We start from the raw sequence: 19375 nt of genomic DNA on the forward strand, positions 1-19375 counted from the left end.
CTGAAATCTGAGAAGAAAGTCACCATTTTAGATATTGGGGAACCATCCCGGGCTGAGAAAATACAGATCTAATGCAATATAATGGGTAAGGGTAGAGGTTCTCTGACCCCACGGGTGCAAAATAGGGGTATGTGAGGAACCCCTGTTTGGCAAGATAATGGTCCCCAAATTTTCTTTTCCATGTGCAATTTTTCGTGGATCTGCCGCAACACTCAGCACGACCCCCCTATGTAAAGTTGAAGCCAACCTTCAGATTCAGCCATAATAGTAAAAATATATATAGGCACTTACAGATCCACTCAGACAATCACACAACTACTGATAAACCCACTCAAACACTCTCACACCTACTCAAAGATTCACTCAGACACTCACACACCCACTCAGACACTCAAACCCACTCACAGAGCCATTCAGACACTGGCACATCCACTCAGACACTCTCACACCCACTCACAGACCCCCTCAGACACTCACACACCCACTCACAGACCCACTCAGATACTCTCACACCCTCTAACAGACCCATACAGACACTTACACACCCATTGATACACACACTCAGATACTCACACATCCACTGACAGATCTACTCAGACATTCATACACCCACTCACAGACCCACTCAGACACACACCCACTCACAGACTCACTCAGACACTCACATACCCACTCATAGACCCACTAAGACACTCACACCTACTCTGGCCCTGTGGGTGCAATACAGGAGTATGTGAGGAGCCTCTGATGGGCAAGATAATGACCCCAAAAGATTTGTGGGATTCGCAGATCCGCCCCAACACTCTGCATGACCTCCCATGATCTGCAAATTTGGCCATAAAAGTAAAAGAATATATAGGCACTCACATACCCACTCAGACACCTACTCAGGGACCCACTTAGATATGCCCACCCACTCACAGACCCACTCAGACACTCACACATCCACTCACAGACCCATTGAGTCACGCACATACTCACACACTCACAAACACACTCACAAAGCTATGTAGACACTGACACACCCATTCACAGACCACCCCACACTCTCTCTCCCTCTCACAGACCCACTCAGACACTCTGATACCCACTCACAGACCCACTCACAGACCCACTCAGGCACTCACACATCCACTCAGACACTCACACACCCAGCCACTGACTCATACAACCACTCACACACCCACACACACAAACACAAAACCACTCACTGGCCAATACAGCCCCTCACACATCCACTCACAGACCCACTCACTGACCTATACAGCCACTTACACCCCCTCTCTCAAAGGCCACAGGTTACAGTTAGAAAATACAATAAAAAAAACTATAGAAATGAACTAAAATTAAAGGTTATTGAGACATTATAGTTAGGAAAGAACATTAAAAAGATCATATAAATTAATTGAGAAAAAAACAAAGGTTACAGGTACATTATAGTTAGTTAATTGAATTACAAAAACCTTAGACATTCACTGAAAGAAATGGCTACAGGGTTGTTATATTTAGTCTCAAATTTCACACACACAAAACCTTGGATAAACAGCAGTTATAGTTACCTGAGCTAACTATAACTTTATTTATCAGTGTTGTCACTGATTATGTCATGTGTGATGTAATATGTGAGGTCATAATCAGTGCATTGCAGGGGCATAAGTTATAGTTAGCTCAGGTAAATATAACTGCTGAATTTCTGTAGTTGTGTGCATGTGAAATCTGACCCTAACTATACCATCCCTGTAACCTTTGTTTTTTTCAGTGAATATATTTATATAGTTTATACTTAACTGTAACAAAATCACTATGCATATGCTTTTAATATGCTCACATTTACAATGAAACTATAAGTATTATACTGGTAAGTGTAAACCCGTTATATGTGAACATAAAGGGTTTAAGCTTATCTGTAAAAAACGTACATTTTCAATTTAAAGACATGCATGGCAAAAGCATATGAGTGGTAACATTTCTTATGGTAAAGGCATGGGTGATACAGACGCATGCTTTTTAATGACTACTTTGGTAATGGCATGCGTGGGTCCATCATACAACCACAAAAGTGCAATGCGTTCATTGCTTCTAGGCCTTAGTTATTCTCAACTGATCAAAATTATTTTGCTTGGTGCTCAATCTGGAAATCTCTACTTTACTTTTCTACCACCCCCATGTCACTGCCCCTGACAGTCATTTCTTCAAATCATAAGGAAAACAAATATTGTCAGAGTCAATAGGTCTGGGGTTGGACACTAGCCTTTTAGCTTTGGCAATTCTTGCTTTGTTCTGTCATGGGTTGTGTGAAACCTTATTGTTGGGGAAGCTGCCGGGCCACCATCAACCAAAAACTATTAGTGGCTAATGGCAAAAATATTACTTTAGTTTCGAAAAAGTACACATTACCATAGTGGTCTCTGACACTGAAGAAGACAATGTTGTGTCGTAAACATGTTCCTTGTGAATGGGCAGCATGTTGTAACTCAAAGGGAAGTCAGCCAGTGAAAAAAGTGTGCTCATCCAATACCCCATGATGATTTCTGCAGTGGCCAGAATTCAAGTGGCAATGGCACAACAACAGAGTAATTGGTGACGTCTGGCTGAAAACCCCTATTAGTAACAATGGTACACATAATGTAGAAAAATCAGAAGGTCCTGGCTAACACCAGACCTAAGAAAGCCAATTGGTCTGACATTGGCTGCCAGCCTCTTGCCTTTTCTAACATTTTTATGTATTAATTTTGTAAACCTTTGTTCAAATAGATAGAGAGGCTTTCAAAGATAGACTGATAGAGAAGCTTGAAAAGACAGCTACATAGAGAGGCTTGCAAAGAAGGACAAATAGAGAGGCTTGCAAAAACAGTTAGCTAGTGTTGAAACAATAGTGTTGCAAAGAGAGACAGTGTTTCGATAGATAGATAGATAGATAGATAGATAGATAGATAGATAGATAGATAGATAGATAGATAGATAGATAGATAGATAGATAGATAGATAGATAGATAGATAGATAGATAGATAGATAGATAGATAGATAGATAGATAGATAGATAGATAGATAGATAGATAGATAGAGTTGCAAAAGTAGACAGACAGATAGAGTTGCAAATATAGAGTAGACAAAGAGATAGATAGAGAGGGTTGCAAAGGTAGACAGACAGCGTTGCAAATGTAGGTATAGTAAAAAGATAGATAGACTAAGCTCCAAAGTTAGATAGACAGAACAGGGAATTGGAAGAAATGGCAGAGCTAAAATTAAGAATATAACTGGTAAATGTCTAAACAAGTAGGACACACAAGAGCACTGAAATCACACTGGAAAGCCATACAAGCAGGACAAACAAACTAAATTGGGTTACATATATAACTGTTGTATTTAATTAAAAAACTTTAGCAGCATGACATATGGGAGTGCAGTTCTGAATGCACTTCATTGCATGCATGCAATGAAATTACATCTTTGTGAAGAACAGTTTCAAATGGACATCATTTAGTATGCTGTGAAATAGCAGCACTAACACCAAACCTAAAAAAGCAGGTGCTTCACACTGCCTTGACAACAAGGAGGCCATCTTTCAATCAATCAGTCAATCAATCAATCAGGGAATTTTAAAGTGTGCTACTCACTTGTGAGGGTCTCAAGGGGCTGGGGGTGGGGGGTGCAGCTCCGAAGAGCCAGGTCTTGAGGCTTTTCCTGAAGGTGTGCTGGGTAGGGGAGCGTCTGATGTTGACCAGGAACTCGTTCCAGGCCTTAGCCATGATGTAGGAGAAGGCTCTTCCCCCACTCGGTTCTGCAGATGCGTGGGGTATCTGCTAGGGTGAGGTCGGCAGAGCAGAGGTTTCTTTTGGGTACATGGAAGGAGACTCTTTTGTTAAGGTATTTGGGTCCAGTGTTGTGGAGACATTTGTGGGCATGGGTGAGAAGCTTGAAGGTTGCTCTCTTCTTGACGGGTGTTGGGTGATGTACTCATGTCGTGGGATGCCAAGGACGAGTCTGGCGGCGGTGTTCTGGATGGTTTGGAGTTTGCGTAGCAGGGATTTGTTGATTCCTGTGTAGAGAGCGTTTCCTTAGTCCAGTCTGCTTGTTATGAGTGTGTCGTTGACGGTCCTCCTGGCTATGGGGGGATCCACTTGAAGGTCTTGCGAAGGATGTGGAGCGTGTTGAAGCAGGTGGAGGAGATGGTGTTGATCTGGTGGGTCATGGTGAGGGAGGAGTCCATTATGATGCTGAGGTTTTGGGCATGGTCCTTGGTTGTGGGCGGGTTCCAGAGGGCGGTAGGCCACCAGGTGTTGTCCCAGGCTGAAAGGATGGATCCGAGGACTGGCACTTCGTCTTTTCTGAATTGAGTTTCAGGCAGCTGCTGCTCATCCATTCCTTCCTTGAAGCTGAGTCTGATGGCTTTGGGGTTCTTCGTGAGGGAGAGGATGAGAAGGGTGTCGTCGGCGTAGGGTACTATACTGAGTCCATGCTGTCTGACGATGGTTGCGAGGGGGGCCATGCAGATGTTGAAGAGTGTGGGACTGAGCAATGATCCTTGGGGTACTCCGCAGTTGATCTCTGTGGGTTTGGAGAGAAAAGGCCGGAGTCTGATCCTTTGGGTTCTGCCGGCGAGGAAAGAGCGGAGCCAGTCGAGGACTGTTCCCTGTATGCCGGCGTCATGGAGTCTGGCTGCGAGAGTGCAGTGGGAAACGGTGTTGAAGGCTGCGGAGAGGTCTAGAAGGATGAGGGCCGCTGTGTGTAGAGAATTGAAGTACACGCTCTATACACCAATCACAAACTATTCACATTCCACAAAGACGAAAGGAGAAAACAAAGGTATGTGTAATTGCACTCAGAGTAGAAGAAAGATTTTTAACAAATGAGCCTATTGTATTGAAAGGTAAAGAAATAAGATGTGAACATAACAAAAATGTATTTCATGAGCTAAAAAATGCTAAATTTTATTCTCAGTAGTAAATTCAATTAAAAAAAAATAATTTGAGGTAATGGAGTAACTATATAGTACAACTCAGATTTCACATGGTTTTTTGGGGGGGGGCGGAAAATAGGAGCATAAAAAACCTAATTGCTGTTATGTTTGGCCCAGTGCAGAAAAATGCAGACGTGGTTAGCTGTACGTTTTGGTTTAAGTAATGAGATGGTTGTGTTGTGGAGGTGGGCTTTTGCTATTTGTGTACAATCGTGCTGCATTAACTTCACTTTTTCAAATGGGCCTGGAAACTTAGGGGCAGATTTACAAGAAAGTGACGCATCTGTAGAGATGCGTCACTTTCCCTGCGCCAAAATGCAAAACCCTTGCATCACCATGGATGCGCCATATTTAGAATACGGCGCACCATGGTGCAAGGATTGACAGATGCGTCAGAAACTCTGACGCATCAGTTGACAGAAAAGTCACGCATCGCTGGACTCGTGTCGCAAGCACAACGCAACTCCAGCAATGCTCAGGGGCGCCCTATGCCTAACATGCTGCGTCACTCCTTACGCCTGCTTGAAGCAGGCACAGGGTTTTGACGCAGCATGGACGTAAAAGTGACTCAGTGAAATCTTGTAGATTTCACTGCGTCACTTTTACAGGGCTTCCTGCGACGGAACGCCCACCCTGCATACATTAAACCTGACGCAGGTTTAATGTGGTGCAGGGCTTCACAACGTGACGCATCTCCCTAGATGCGTCATGTTGTAAATGGGCCACAACTTTTACGCTGCGTCACACAAGTGATGCAACGATGGTGCAAAGTGACGCAAGGGGCTTGTAAATCTGCCCCTTAATGTTATTCATGTTTAAAGCCGAGAAATGCTAAACATTGCAAAGAAAAAACACACAAGTCTGCATAGCTGCCATGTTTCCCTGGTCCATGGGTGATGTACTTAATTCTGGTACTTGTAGTCCTGTTATTTCATGGAAGAAACAATACTACAAGTCCCAGAATTCAAAGGAAAAACCTGAACTGGAGCTGCACATCACACCTAGGCTTGGGAAACGTGGCATGGCTAAGTCTGTGGCAAATGGAATGCGAGTGAGAAGTAAGAAAAGGACTGTCAAAGGGAACTAAAGAAGAAAAAGAGAAAAGAGCATTAAAAAAAGAAAGAAGAAGGAATGAAGAAGAAAAAGCTCCAGATGACCTTCCTAGAATGTGTCAGGATCGCATGAGTACCCACTCAGTGCATATGACTAAATGTGGAGGTTGTTTCATTTTTTAACTACTCATCTGCCCACTTCTGTAATACAAGGTGTGTTGCTGTGGAGAAAGTTCTGGCCCTTAATGGAAAAACTTTCAAGCAGATACAACCTCTTTGAAAGCCTGCCTTGCACGCCCGCTGACATCTTTCTTTATGATTCTTTCAGGCAGGCTAAGAGCTTTCCTTGTTTGTTTGACTTTATCAATTGAACTATGAAAGTGAAACGAGAAACACCACCTCTTTTGACCAAAGCATGGATTGCACTTCCTTCAATGCTCTTGGAAGCTGTAAAGGTACTTCTGAATCCTCTAAGCTGAGTGGTTTTTACGAATTGCTTACGTTGGGATAACAGCCCTATCTATCTATCTCCTTTTGCTTGAAGAGGTACACGAAAAAGCTGTCAGCCTCATCCAAATTACCATAAAAATCCTGTTTGGCTCTGGCTAAACTACATTAGGCTGCTTCAGGACATAGTATGTTGAGCGAAAATGTGACAGTAAAAGATTGCTGAGGCAGTGTTTATTTTGAGTGTTTTAAGTGGAGCGTTTCCAATTGTTTCATTTTCCTTTCCAAAGACACTATTATCAACATTCCTCTTGGCAAGGCTCTGGCCAGCCTGGCAAAGTCTCTGAAATTTGCTTTTGCTGCTTCCCACGTTGTTTGTGTCTGCTTGAATGTGTGCATTACTTACTGGTAATCTTCATTACTCCAAGTCATAATCTTTCTCGTCACAGTCCTAAATAAGCTCTGCCTTGACGAAGGGACATTTTCTCCCAAAGAAAAACAACAAAATCTTTGTGCTGATTCCTAAGAGAAAACTCTTCTCAATCGGGATAAAAGGTATTCAAGCCGCAAGACTGCTTGTCTCGCGGCATGACCAGGGGCGTAACACAGGCCCCCGCATCCCCCGTGGTGCGGGGGGGCCCGAGCTGCAGGGGGCCCCCTCGCCCAGTAATAAAACCTGAGCGCTCCGTATTAAATTTGGATCAGGGCCCCTCTGTGTACATTGCAGGGGGGCCCCTTAAACATTCGTTACACCACCATAACTGTGGATTAAATATTACATTTCACAGGCAACATGTAAGTTTTAGCATGCCATACTATAGGAGGCTTGCAGTTGTATACATTATACTCAGCAGCTAATAACCAATAATAACGAAGGGTATAGGTTAGTCTTTCGCAATATATTAATTCAAATTTCAAAATGAGTTATTCTTGAAAAGCTAAATACAAGGAAGAATATGTATTATAATATGTTGTCGCTTTTCGTTATTTTTCTAGTTCTTGATGGTCTTCCATCAGTGACAAAGCTGCGAAACCAAACTGGGTAAATGAACTTGCTCACATTGTGAGAACGAAACTACATGTTCATTTAACATCCTACCATCACAACCCGAAATGTGCTGCCCAAAATACACACAAAAGGATGTCCACCACCGGGGAGCTCTATCATTGCAGTTAGTAACTCTTTCTGCTCCCATGTAGGAGAATATATTGATCAACACTTGCAGCCATTTATAAAAGATCTTCTGTCTTATATCCAGGATACCCAGAATATATTACATAATTTAGACAAAATTGTCTGTGAAGAAGACTATATCCTAGCTATAGATGTAATCAGCTTATACACCTTCATAAGCATTCAGATGGCATCAATGCAGTGCGTAAAGCATTAGCAACCAAACCAGTTCACTTTATGGAATCAAACTAAATGATGCTGGAAATGGTATATTTCTTCCTTACTAACATATTTAGCTTTAATTCTAACTATTACCTCCAGACCCAAGGAACTGTGATGGGGCCATATTTGTGACCTGTACACTTGCATTCTAATGGGAGAGGTAGAAAAATTCTGGTTATGGGATGACAGATTTACAGAATGCATTCTCCAAAAATTGTTATATATTCTCTGCATCTAGCAAGGAACAGAAACGTTACGGCAACAATACTTAGAAGATATAGATAAGAACTAGTGGAACATTCAGACAACAGTAAATAAGTTCACTACAGAGACTGATTTTCTCGATATTACCATCTACATTAAAGAAGGAAGGATACAAACCAAACTATGGAGAAAATCTACAGCTGACAATTCTCTATTATGGGTAGACCGTTGTCACCCACAAAGTACAATCAAAGTACGATGAGAAGGAATTGTAGTGAGGACAAACTTTACCTAATAAAGGGCATATTGGAGGAATCACCTCCAAACATGTAAAAGGAAATACGCCAGAAAAACTGCAAAAAGCTGCTACAATCTAAAACTTCAAAGGAACAACAAAAAACGCGAAATAACATAATATTCATGACAGTTTATCACAATGGACATCTTCAAATCAGAAAAATCCTCAAACGACACTGGCACCTACTTATGAGTAACCTATCTATTGACAGTGTGAATACCAACTACCCACAAATGGGTTTCCTTAGAACCAAAAACATCAAACAAATACTCTGCAAATCAGAATTAAATGACAAGAGAGGTCCTAAAACCACCATTCTAGAAAAACGATGTGGAGTCTCCGAATTTTGATGCAACAAAATGAACGATTTTTCACCTACATTTGAGATCACACTAAGGATTGGATAAACAGCAACAGTAGCTAAATTATCTATAAAATTGAATGCACATGCAATTGACTAAATGTTGCCAGAACTATCAGACCTTTATGAATCAAAATATTGGAACACTACCTGAATTTTACCAAACCAGATGTTGGTCATCCACTCACTGAACAGTACAACCAGTTACATCCAAATCAAAAAACCTTCAGTTTCTTTGGATTAAGAACACACCAAGGCACATTCTCGAGGTGGCAATAGAGAACTTGTCATGAGGATCGGAGAAAGTGAACTCATACTAAGATTGGGCACCACCAAAATTGAATTGAACAAAGATGCAGTGATGCTTTTTTGAAACAAGCGCAGGAGCCCACGTTTTAATAGAAGCCCCGGGTAACTATTGTTCCCCGGGGCACTTCGAGCCAATAGAGGGGGGTAGTCCTAACATAGTACCTCACATATTGAAACAAAGCAACAACAGTGCTAGAAACTGGGGAAACTAATATAATCTCCTATTTCCTGCCATGAGAAATATTTAAGCCTTCTGTAAATATATAAGCCATCTATGATCGGTTTGAATTAACTGCACTGAGAAACATCTTGTGAATTGTATTTTAGGTTAGCTCATATACATGAAATTACTAAAATGCAGATTATTATATATTGTAGCTTGATGCTAAATATGTAGTGGCTGAGTCTCACAGGAGGAGACTCTATTGTTTTGCTGTACCAGTGAATAATAGGACAGGTTTTATTGTATTTGTGTATTAGAAAATAACAAAATGCTTATCATTAACTAATACAATATGGCTGCCATTCTTCTGTCTCTTTCCACTATGTCCCATGATCTTACATAGATCAACAGATAGTTAACGCTGAAATTACTGGAAACTTGGTGGCACTCGAATTTCGTACTTACCCCCCCCGAGCATTCGGCAATTCAGATTCGTAATTCCCCATTATGGACACTAGATGGGGAAGGATTAGAGTCCGGTCTGAGTACAGTTGATTGACTGGATCCAATTTCGTCATCAGTTTTTTATACTAAAATAAAGAGGGGGGGAAAAGACGAAGTAGCCTCCTGTTTAAGCAATAAGGGGGCCGGAAGAGCGGCGCAGGGGAGTAAAATGGTTGACTGTACTCGGCATAGAAGTGATGGAGGTACTTGGTCTGTGGGTAGTAGTTTGGGGACAATCCGCTTTCTTTCCTGGAATATAGCAGGGTTGCAAAAAAAACTGTAGCTCCCAGAGTGGAATAATTTTATAGATAGCCAAGCTATTTGTCTGTTTCAGGAGACTTGGAGTCTGGTACCCCTCCACAAATCCGGGTTTGCTACCTACTTTATTCCAGCCATAAGATCAGGGAAAGGCCGACCAGCAGGGGGGCTCCATATCTGGCTAAACACCTCTCTAAACTGGTCAACTATTATGCATACAACCCCCTCAAATGACATTTTACACCTGTCAGTGAAAGGCCCCAAAAATGGTTTTAATTTGGAAATATTCAATGTATATGCTAGAGGGTCTCCCGGGTACAATCTTCTACAACTATAGCAGTATTAGATAGCGAGTTGTCTAGCATCAATCCCAACTCAGTTTCTATTGTGGCAGGGGATTTTAACTGTACTTATGAACCCCTCTGTGTCGAGGATGTTTTGGGCACTGGCGAGCAGGACATCAAATTTGCAATCCCTCCCCTTAGTCTAGCCCCAATTAAGAAGTGGACCCAAAGGGCCATACAAATGAGCGCCCTAACATTGGAGTACAATTTAAGAGCTGTAAATGGTAGGACACGCTCTGATCTGTGTGGGGCTAACACATATAATCGACCCAGTTGTCCATCAAGGATTGACTATATCCTGCTGGATATACGGCTCTGGCATGATTTATTGGATATGGAAACTATACCGTCCCAGGACAGCAATCACAACCCACTGTGTATGCATTTGAGCAATAACTGGACCGTTTCCAGGTCCCATAATGTCAACAAAGGAAGTGGTGCCCTCTAACTGTAATCGACGCCTTAAATGGCATAGGGTCTCACATGAGGAGGATAAACTGTGCAAAATAAGAGCTCTTTAGAGCTTGATCTGCTCAGAGTGACCTTCGAGGGAGCACAGAACTCTCCCTTTCAAAACTTCTACCAAGAATTTATTGAAAAGTTGGGAACGTTCTTTACCACAATGGAGTCTTGTACGTACAAAAAAATTCTTAGGCCTTCCAACTTGTGAGACGCATGTTATCTGTGGCCCTTCAAAGTAATAACACCTCCTCTGTTAGATTTGCCAGGAAAGAGTATGCCAGGTCTATTGAGCAAGCCAAGCGTGTTTGGGAAGAAACGCATTGGCAGGATCTCAAATCCACCTCCCTTTTGAAAAATGCCACATTGTTCTGTGGACTTATCGACAAAGGTAGTCGGAAGGGTGCCGATCCGATGCCTAACCATATTACGGAACAGCAATGGCATACACATTTTCTTGGCCTGTATAGCGATGGTGACAGTTCCCTCTCTCTTAATTGTGAGAAGCTCCCTCCATTTTTGGAGGACCCCTCATTAGATGTGACGCCTGAGGCTGCTGGACCATCTGATCTTTTCACGATCAACGAGGTCTCCCTTGCTATCACTGGGTTAGCTTCAGGAAAGGCGGCGGGCCCTGATGGCATCCCCGGTGATCTTCTCCTCCATGAACCGAAACTATGGGCCGACTTCATTTTGCTCATATTGAATTTAATTGCTAGAGGCCATCCTGTCCCGGATTCTTGGAAAGGTGCCGAAGTGGTAGCCATATTTACAAAGGGGAATAGGGAGGATCCTGCCAATTACAGGCCGATTAGTCTAATCGACGTAATACAGAAGGTGGTTGGCAGGGTCCTCCTTATGAGGGTAAGGTCGTGGACAGACGATGGCAGTGTCCTCTCGCACTTTCAGGCAGGATTCAGACAGAGGGTGGGCACGATGGATCAGGTTTTCCGTTTCTACATGATTCATTGGAAAGTAGTGGTCATTGGGAAAGGTAGCCTATACTTGGCCTTTATTGATCTCAAGACCGCGTTTGACCTGGTCCCTCGTGCTAGGCTCTGGCAGGTGCTGTCCGATTTGGGCCTCCCACCTCTGATTCTTGATATTACCAAGCGCCTCCATGAGGGGAATTACGCTAAAATCAGGTGGGGTAACCAGGGCCAGCTGACAGAAAGGGTGGCGGTGATTAGGGGAGTACGCCAGGGTTGTGTGCTGGCTCCAACCTTGTTCTCCCTCTTTATAAATGGGGTGGTCAACCATTTGAAAGAGGATCCATCAGATGACCCAACCCTGGCAGGGGAGAAATCCCCTACCCTCCTCTTCGCCGATGACACCCTTTTGATGTCAAAAAGTCCAAGTGGCCTGCAAAAGCTGCTCAATAGTTACAGTCAGTTTTGCGACGCACGGGGTTTAGTGATTAATACCACCAAAACAAAACTGATGACACTATCCCCATCTAAACGCTTTAGGAATGGCATCACACTTAACGGTATGCCACTAGATACCGTTGAATCCCTTGATTATTTGGACATTCGGATTAACAATTCGATGAAATGGAGCAGTCATCTAGCTAAAATGCTCTTTAACCATAAGAGGGTGGCGGGGGAAATTCTAAGAGAGCATCGGTTGTCCTTTTGTAGACCAGTAGTCTCGGCCCTTGTGGTCTACGATGGGAAAGCTCTGCCCTCAGCACTATATGGGGCGGAGCTATGGGGGTTCGAGAATATCAGTGACCTGGAGAAATCCGAGAACCATTTTCATAGAGGACTGGTTTCTCTTCCATCTTCCACCCCCCTGATACCACTTCGTAAGGACTTGGGCAAGTGCTCTATTAAGGACATAGCAAGATTGCGTCCGCTGCTATTTTGGGTTCATCTGAGACGCACCCCTGAACTGGCCAGTTATGCCGCTGCTCTGAATGAGATTATGAATTTAGATACAGGTAATAAGATCAAATGGGTCTGTAAACTGAAGCAGTTGGTCACAGAAATTGGTTATGGGGAGGCATGGTCCAGCCAGATTCCACCTGCAAAGCAAATCATTAAAAAAGCTTACTGGGATTGGGTGAAGGGAGAGGAAGCTCGAAACCCCAACCGAGGGATCCTCACTGATCAGTTCCTGGAACACCAGCCTGACGCTAAAACTGAGCAGTATCTCGACTTTATACAATCCCCACGAGACAGAATGCTCTACATGAAGCTTAGGTTAGGAACCCTTCCGCTTAATGTTTTGGTATCAGGTTGGAAAAATCAGAGCGTAACATCCGCCAACTGTCCCGGGTGCTGTGCACCCAATGAATCCATCTCCCATTTCCTCTTTGCGTGCCCGGTTTATAGGGCGGCAAGGAGGAAATGGCTCAGCCCAATCTGCAGAAATCTGGGTTTTGTGGATTATAGGGTGGCGTTACGTTCTATCTTAACCGATGCCTCTTCCCTTGCCATGGTCTGCGGGGTAGCCAAATTTTTGGGGTGTGCCTGGTTGATGCGTACTAAATTGTTAAGGCCCAGCAAGAGCTATGCCTCTAGAGTTGTATACTGTATTTTGTTCTGCTTCATCAGGAACTGCTTTTTATGGGTTTTTTATTTGTACATATTCCCTTTTTAAATTTCATTTTTATACTGTCACATGTTGTATAATGACGGACTTTTTAGTGATGAACCAATTATGTTCGTACTTTTATGATATTTTATATCAAATAAAGTGTTATATACACATAGATCAACATATTTTACTATAATTAGACTGGCCGGGCTCTCCCTACTAGGAAACTCCCTCTCATGTTCACTTGACGTAGATATGCTTTGCTTTACTCGCAAAATGTGCCTTTTTATAGGCACCTACATATGCCGATTTCGCCCATTTGTCCTAGTCTTCCTTGTCCGAATATGGCTGCACCCTCTTGACGGACATCATGCTGCTTGACCTTTGCACCATCACGATTACTCAGGTAAGAAACCTTAAATACCTGGGGTCCTATAGATAACCTCAGGATGACCACAGGGAGTACCAATTCCCACTTAAGACAGCAGCGACAACTGACTAACGCTCTGCATTCCCTTTGGGAATCTTTATTAGAGTAGAGTAACTATTGTCTTTTCTAACCTCTTTTAGACCACTGTGAGAAATTGGGTTATTGGTTGACCGTGGTGTGAGTCCTGGTCAAGAAAGATCCACAATCCCTGGCAGGGTAAACCACAAAAAGTTGCAAAATTAACCTGTGCTTAACCCTGGGTAGCTTGGCACAAAAGGTAGTCATGCTTAACTTAGAGCCAATGTATAAAGTATGTATGCAGCACACAACAGCAATAAAGTAAAAACACAGCACAAGAAAAAAGCCACACCAATATAGAAAAATACAGGACACTTGAATAAATTATTTGCTACCAGAACAAGAAAAATCTAATAAGTACAACGGAAGGTATGAATTTTTTAGGATTTGCGTGAAAATAGCACCAAAGAACACAAATCGCTATTCGCAGCAATCTGGTTGTGTGAGACCGGGTAAAAGTAACAAGTTCCGGCTGACTACAATGGAGCATGGGCTGGATAGAGGGACCAGGTTACTCCCATTGAAAGAGTTAACTTCATAGTCTAGCGCAACGAGTTCCATTTGCTGTGGAAGGGGCCGTGAGGAGCATTGAGAGAGTCTTGTGGAGTACACAGCAGACCACAGAAGCAGGCAGTCCACTGAGAGCCCTTCTGCAGATCGAGAAAGTGAACTGAAGAGGGGGTCTGAGTGCCCTATTTTATACCTGGTGCATTCTTTCAAGTTGTGAAAAGTTTATAGTGAATTTCCTTTGAGAAGTGCTTGGAATTTCCTGATTCCCTTGCCCTGGTTTCAAGCTGTCTGCAGAGACAAATGGAGGTGACAAGCTTTTTGTGGGAAGGCAGAGCACAGCCTATTCAGTTGCAAGTGGGACTGTGCCCAACTCTACCCCCCATTCTGTCAGCACTCAGCATATGGCCCATTCAGGCACACCAAATCCCTCTATTGTGTGACTGTCAGAGAGGAATTCATAAAGTCTAATCACCAGTTACATCCAGCCATGTGACCCAGGCAGGCACCAAAGGGAAACATTTCGGTATTCACAGAAGTTAGGAGTCCTAACTTTAGGACTCCTAAATGCCTTCTGTGAATACCGAAAGTCTTAAAATTAGGATGTTTCTCAGTTTAGTAGTAGTATAGTTAGGACTCCTAACTTTAGGACTCCTAAATGCCTTCTGTGAATACCGAAAGTCTTAAAATTAGGATTTTTCCCAATTTAGTAGTAGTAAAGTTAGGACTCCTAACTTTAGGACTCCTAAATGCCTTCTGTGAATACCGAAAGCCTTAAAATTAGGATTTTTCTCAGTTTAGTAGTAGTAAAGTTAGGAGTCCTAACTTTAGGACTCCTAAACGGAGAAAAATCCTAATTTTAAGACTTTCGGTATTCACAGAAGGCATTTAGGAGTCCTAAAGTTAGGACTCCTAACTTCTGTGAATACCGAAATGAGTAAGTGCCTTCTGTGAATACCAAAATGAGTAAGTGCCTTCTGTGAATACCAAAATGGTAGTAAGTTTAGGATTTTGTCTTAAGTTAGTTCTGTGAATCGGGCCCAATATGTTTTGCAAACAGTCATAACTGTTTTGAAAACAATCATAAATGTTTTTCCAAACAAATGCGATCATGCACAGCTGGCTGTTGGCCAAGGATGAAGAAAGTGGTGAGCCTTATACAGCCTGATGCAGTGCGTGAGGGCATGTTTATGTATGTACAGGGATTAGGATAGAATGCTAAGAGCTGGTGTTGAAGAGACAGGAGAAAGCTACTAGGTAAAAGGTCACCTGTTTCAGAACAGTTATAGTCGTGAGGATGGGACAATGCTTTCTTGAGCTTTAGCTTCAGCCTGGCCATGCCAAGGTGATGGTCTGATGCCACGTCGGCTCCTCTCATCACTCTCACATACCGCAGGGACGTCTAAAACCTCTTCACAATTCAGACACGGTCGATCTGATTCTCTGTTGAATGGTCTGGTAACACCCACGTTGTCTTTTGTATTCTTTTGTGTGGGAATACACTTTCCACCTATCACAAGACTGTTCTGGGCACAGGGATCTGCAAGCCTTTCACCATTCTCATTCATGTCGCCAAAGCCATGGTTGCTCATTACTTCTTTGCTCCCAGTGTTGTCACTTACAATCTTGCCATTGAGGTCCTCCATCAGTATGGAGGTGTTTTTCTCAGTGCAGTTCTCCGAGATGGAATGGAGTCTGTTGTAAAACTGTTCTTTTACCCCTTCTTTGCTGTCATTTATAGGTGCATAGCACTGGATAACATTCATGTTGATCCTCTTTTTCTTTGTGCAGAAGGCTGTGGTGATTCCAGCAGAGTGAGAGCCCATCCGATAAGAGCTCTGTAGGCTGATGGCAGTAGCATCAGTGCTACTCCCTAAGTGTGTGGGGTGTTCTCCTTCCCATGTCCAGAACAGCACTCCTCCTGGAGCCTGTCTTTTCTGTACGGACTTTGTCAATATAAACTCGCTGATGCCAAGCAGGGCAACGGTAGTAGTTTTTCATCTCCTCTGCCACTTGGGCTGTATTGCATGGTCCTCACATTGCAAGTCTTGATGGTGATGGTCTTGGTCAAAAGCAGGTGGATTGGCTTTGTGGCTTCCAGGGAACTCTGGCATTTACCACAAGGCATCATAGATCTCTGTGAAGGAGATTCCTCTCTCCCGAAGGTGGGAAGTATTTTTGTTGATGTTGATGTAGGTAGGATTTTTTACATGGTGGGGGAGCTATCCTCACGCATAACTCATCTCCTTTCACAGCCAGGCTTGGTGGCACCAAGGGAATATGGCTGACTTTTAGCACGTGAGAGATTGTGCCTACCTTGTTGCATTGACAAATTTTTGTTTTGTTCATTTTGTGTAAATATAACAAATGAAAACTTAATAGAACACCACAAAGCGCATTAGAGTAAACTTATCACACATTCACCAGAGCACAGATATGATTTTTTGCTGACTTCCATGTCTCTGTCAAACATATGTGCCATAAAGACACACTGCATAAACATCCATCAGAACACCTTAGAGAGAAGTATCCACATACACAAAACACTCCAACATAGCACCAATATACCTCAGAGCTGACTATCGTATCACTCTCAACAGAACTTGTCAACATACCACACAAACATACAAAAAAATACATTAGAGAGAATACACCTCATACATTTAACACAGATCAGGTAGACTATGCTTTGCTGTCATGGTGTTCATTGAGGTGTTAATTATCAAGACAGAGCAGACAAAATCACAAACAGGATGCTTGAGGAAAAATATCTCATGAAAACGATGGAGTCACGATATGTCACATAATTGAAAACATAAATGTCTGCACTGTCACGCCATTTAAATAGTAGTATCAAGTTCATACATACTACTGATGTAAGATTTGTACAAGCAACATGTAAAGCTTTCCAAACCAATACATTTAAAAGTAAAATCATACCACTGCCCAATGATTTCAAACTGTTCCAAAATTAGCAAACTGATACTTTGATGATGCTTTACTTATAAATCCATTGATTACCCTCACAACAAGCAACTCTCACCACACTGTCTCACATATCTACTGGAACTCCCTAATACCATTAAAGGAATTTAATGATTCCGGTCCTTTGGGGGAAATCATGTATTGTGCATTGTGCATTATTAGAACATGGATTTATTCCCAGTTTTACTTGTTTACCCAGATTTGGTGCGGATGCATATGAAACAAATCCGCTATGACTTATGTGTGGTTTTTGGGCTTAGGTTCACCAGGCTTCAGTTTGGGTTTAGACACCATCTTGTTCAAAATAGATCTATCCTCCTGCATGTTTGTTTAGTATCATTGACGTTGTTCTTGTTGTTCTCAAACAAAACTTTCCATCATTGTCCAATAATGTTTAATTTTTCAAGGCCCTTCTACTAGCTCACTGTTTGTTCATGTAACTAGTTTGTCCTGCCATCTCCATATGACATTAGTATAAAGTGGGCAGAATCAATATTCATGTAGTGGGATAGTGCGTAGATGATAAGGCAATATGACGTTTAATGAAATCTTGCTCTGATTTGCTGAGAATGTATTTCTGAGCAAATTAAATGAATTTCTATGCATAAGAACTGCATATAAACCCCTGATTTGGGGGGTGAACCAGAAAGAAGACTTTCTGATTTTACTAGGGATGCTGACTGCTTCCCTATTGATTTTGCTGCTCACTTGGGACTTAGAATTATTCTGATTTGCACTTTATTCAATATGCCATGTCTGCTGGTAGCCTTCATGGAAATGACTTTATGCATTTGCTTTAATGATCTCAGTATCGCAGCTTATGAAATTTTGTAATAAATCATTAAAATGTTTTCCTGCTGTAGAACTCAGTTATTGAGTCTGCCCTTACTTAGTTAACTATTTTTTATATGTTATAGCTTACACCTTGTCTCAAGAAACTGAAGTTTAACACCATCTCTGATTCATTAACCCATGGGCGGCTTATTGAGGTAATACAAAGGGTGTACACATTTAATGGTTCCCGGCACCCACATCCTTATACACATACCAATGACATAACATATTCTTCCATTCATGATGATACAAAAGAATTCATAAAATAAGTGAGAATTGGAGAGTATCATTTCAGCTTGTAGAATATCATTGATGTAGGTAACGGGTTCCATTTTATTTTTGAGAGATATTAGCATTTTGCTATGCTTGGTGCATTGGAATAACCCAATAAATCAATGTTTTAGAGTTTCAGGCTGATGTAGGATTTCTTAAAATAATATGCTAAATGACTGCAGGGAATAGAATTCCATTAATGTTGTTTTCTCACTTTTACGTCCTTTTTGTGTTTTCATCCAGCTTGTTTTCAAAATTATTAAGCATTTTCAGTGATTTGCTGATAAGGTAATGGCTCCGTGATGCATGCGACCTGCAGTAGCTGAACACAAACACAATGTTCACATTAGGCAGGTCCAGCCCCCATGTCTCTAGAGGAAACGTAAACATTTTTTTTTAAAATGCAATGGTATAAAAATGACACTACCCGTTCTAGTGAAGGTTCAGGCGGACCCGAAATTTTAATGAAGAAGAATTATTCATTTGAAACATTCGTTGAAAGCATGTAGGTGGCTAATTTCGAAAGCTGCAAATTAAGTTCACTATAAAATAAAGTTGAAGCTAAATATAAAATGCAAATATTTTCTTTATTTATGTTGGCCTTTTGTAGAACATATATTACACGCTTTATATAAGCTTGTTACATTGATTGCTTAATTTGATCAAGATAATTAATTGATTGATGTAAAAGCAGTAAAATAAATGTGAAAGATGAAATGTCCGTCTTAATATAAGGTTAACAGATCTATGCATAATATCTAAAAATGTAAAAAAAAAAAAAAAGATGCAGAAAGCCAACCGATTAGGGCTGAACATCCAGCTCTACGTGAAGCCATATAGATATATATATATATATATACCTATATTTTATTTTAAATAAGAATAACTAAAATTTTTTCGGAAAATGTATTTAATTTATTCTATGTATCCCTGACACTATTTAGATGAGAAGTGAATAGGATTACATTTCT

The sequence above is a fragment of the Triturus cristatus genome, chromosome 6 (genome assembly GCF_964204655.1).
Source record: "Triturus cristatus chromosome 6, aTriCri1.1, whole genome shotgun sequence".
In the NCBI taxonomy this organism is placed as follows: Eukaryota; Metazoa; Chordata; class Amphibia; order Caudata; family Salamandridae; genus Triturus; species Triturus cristatus.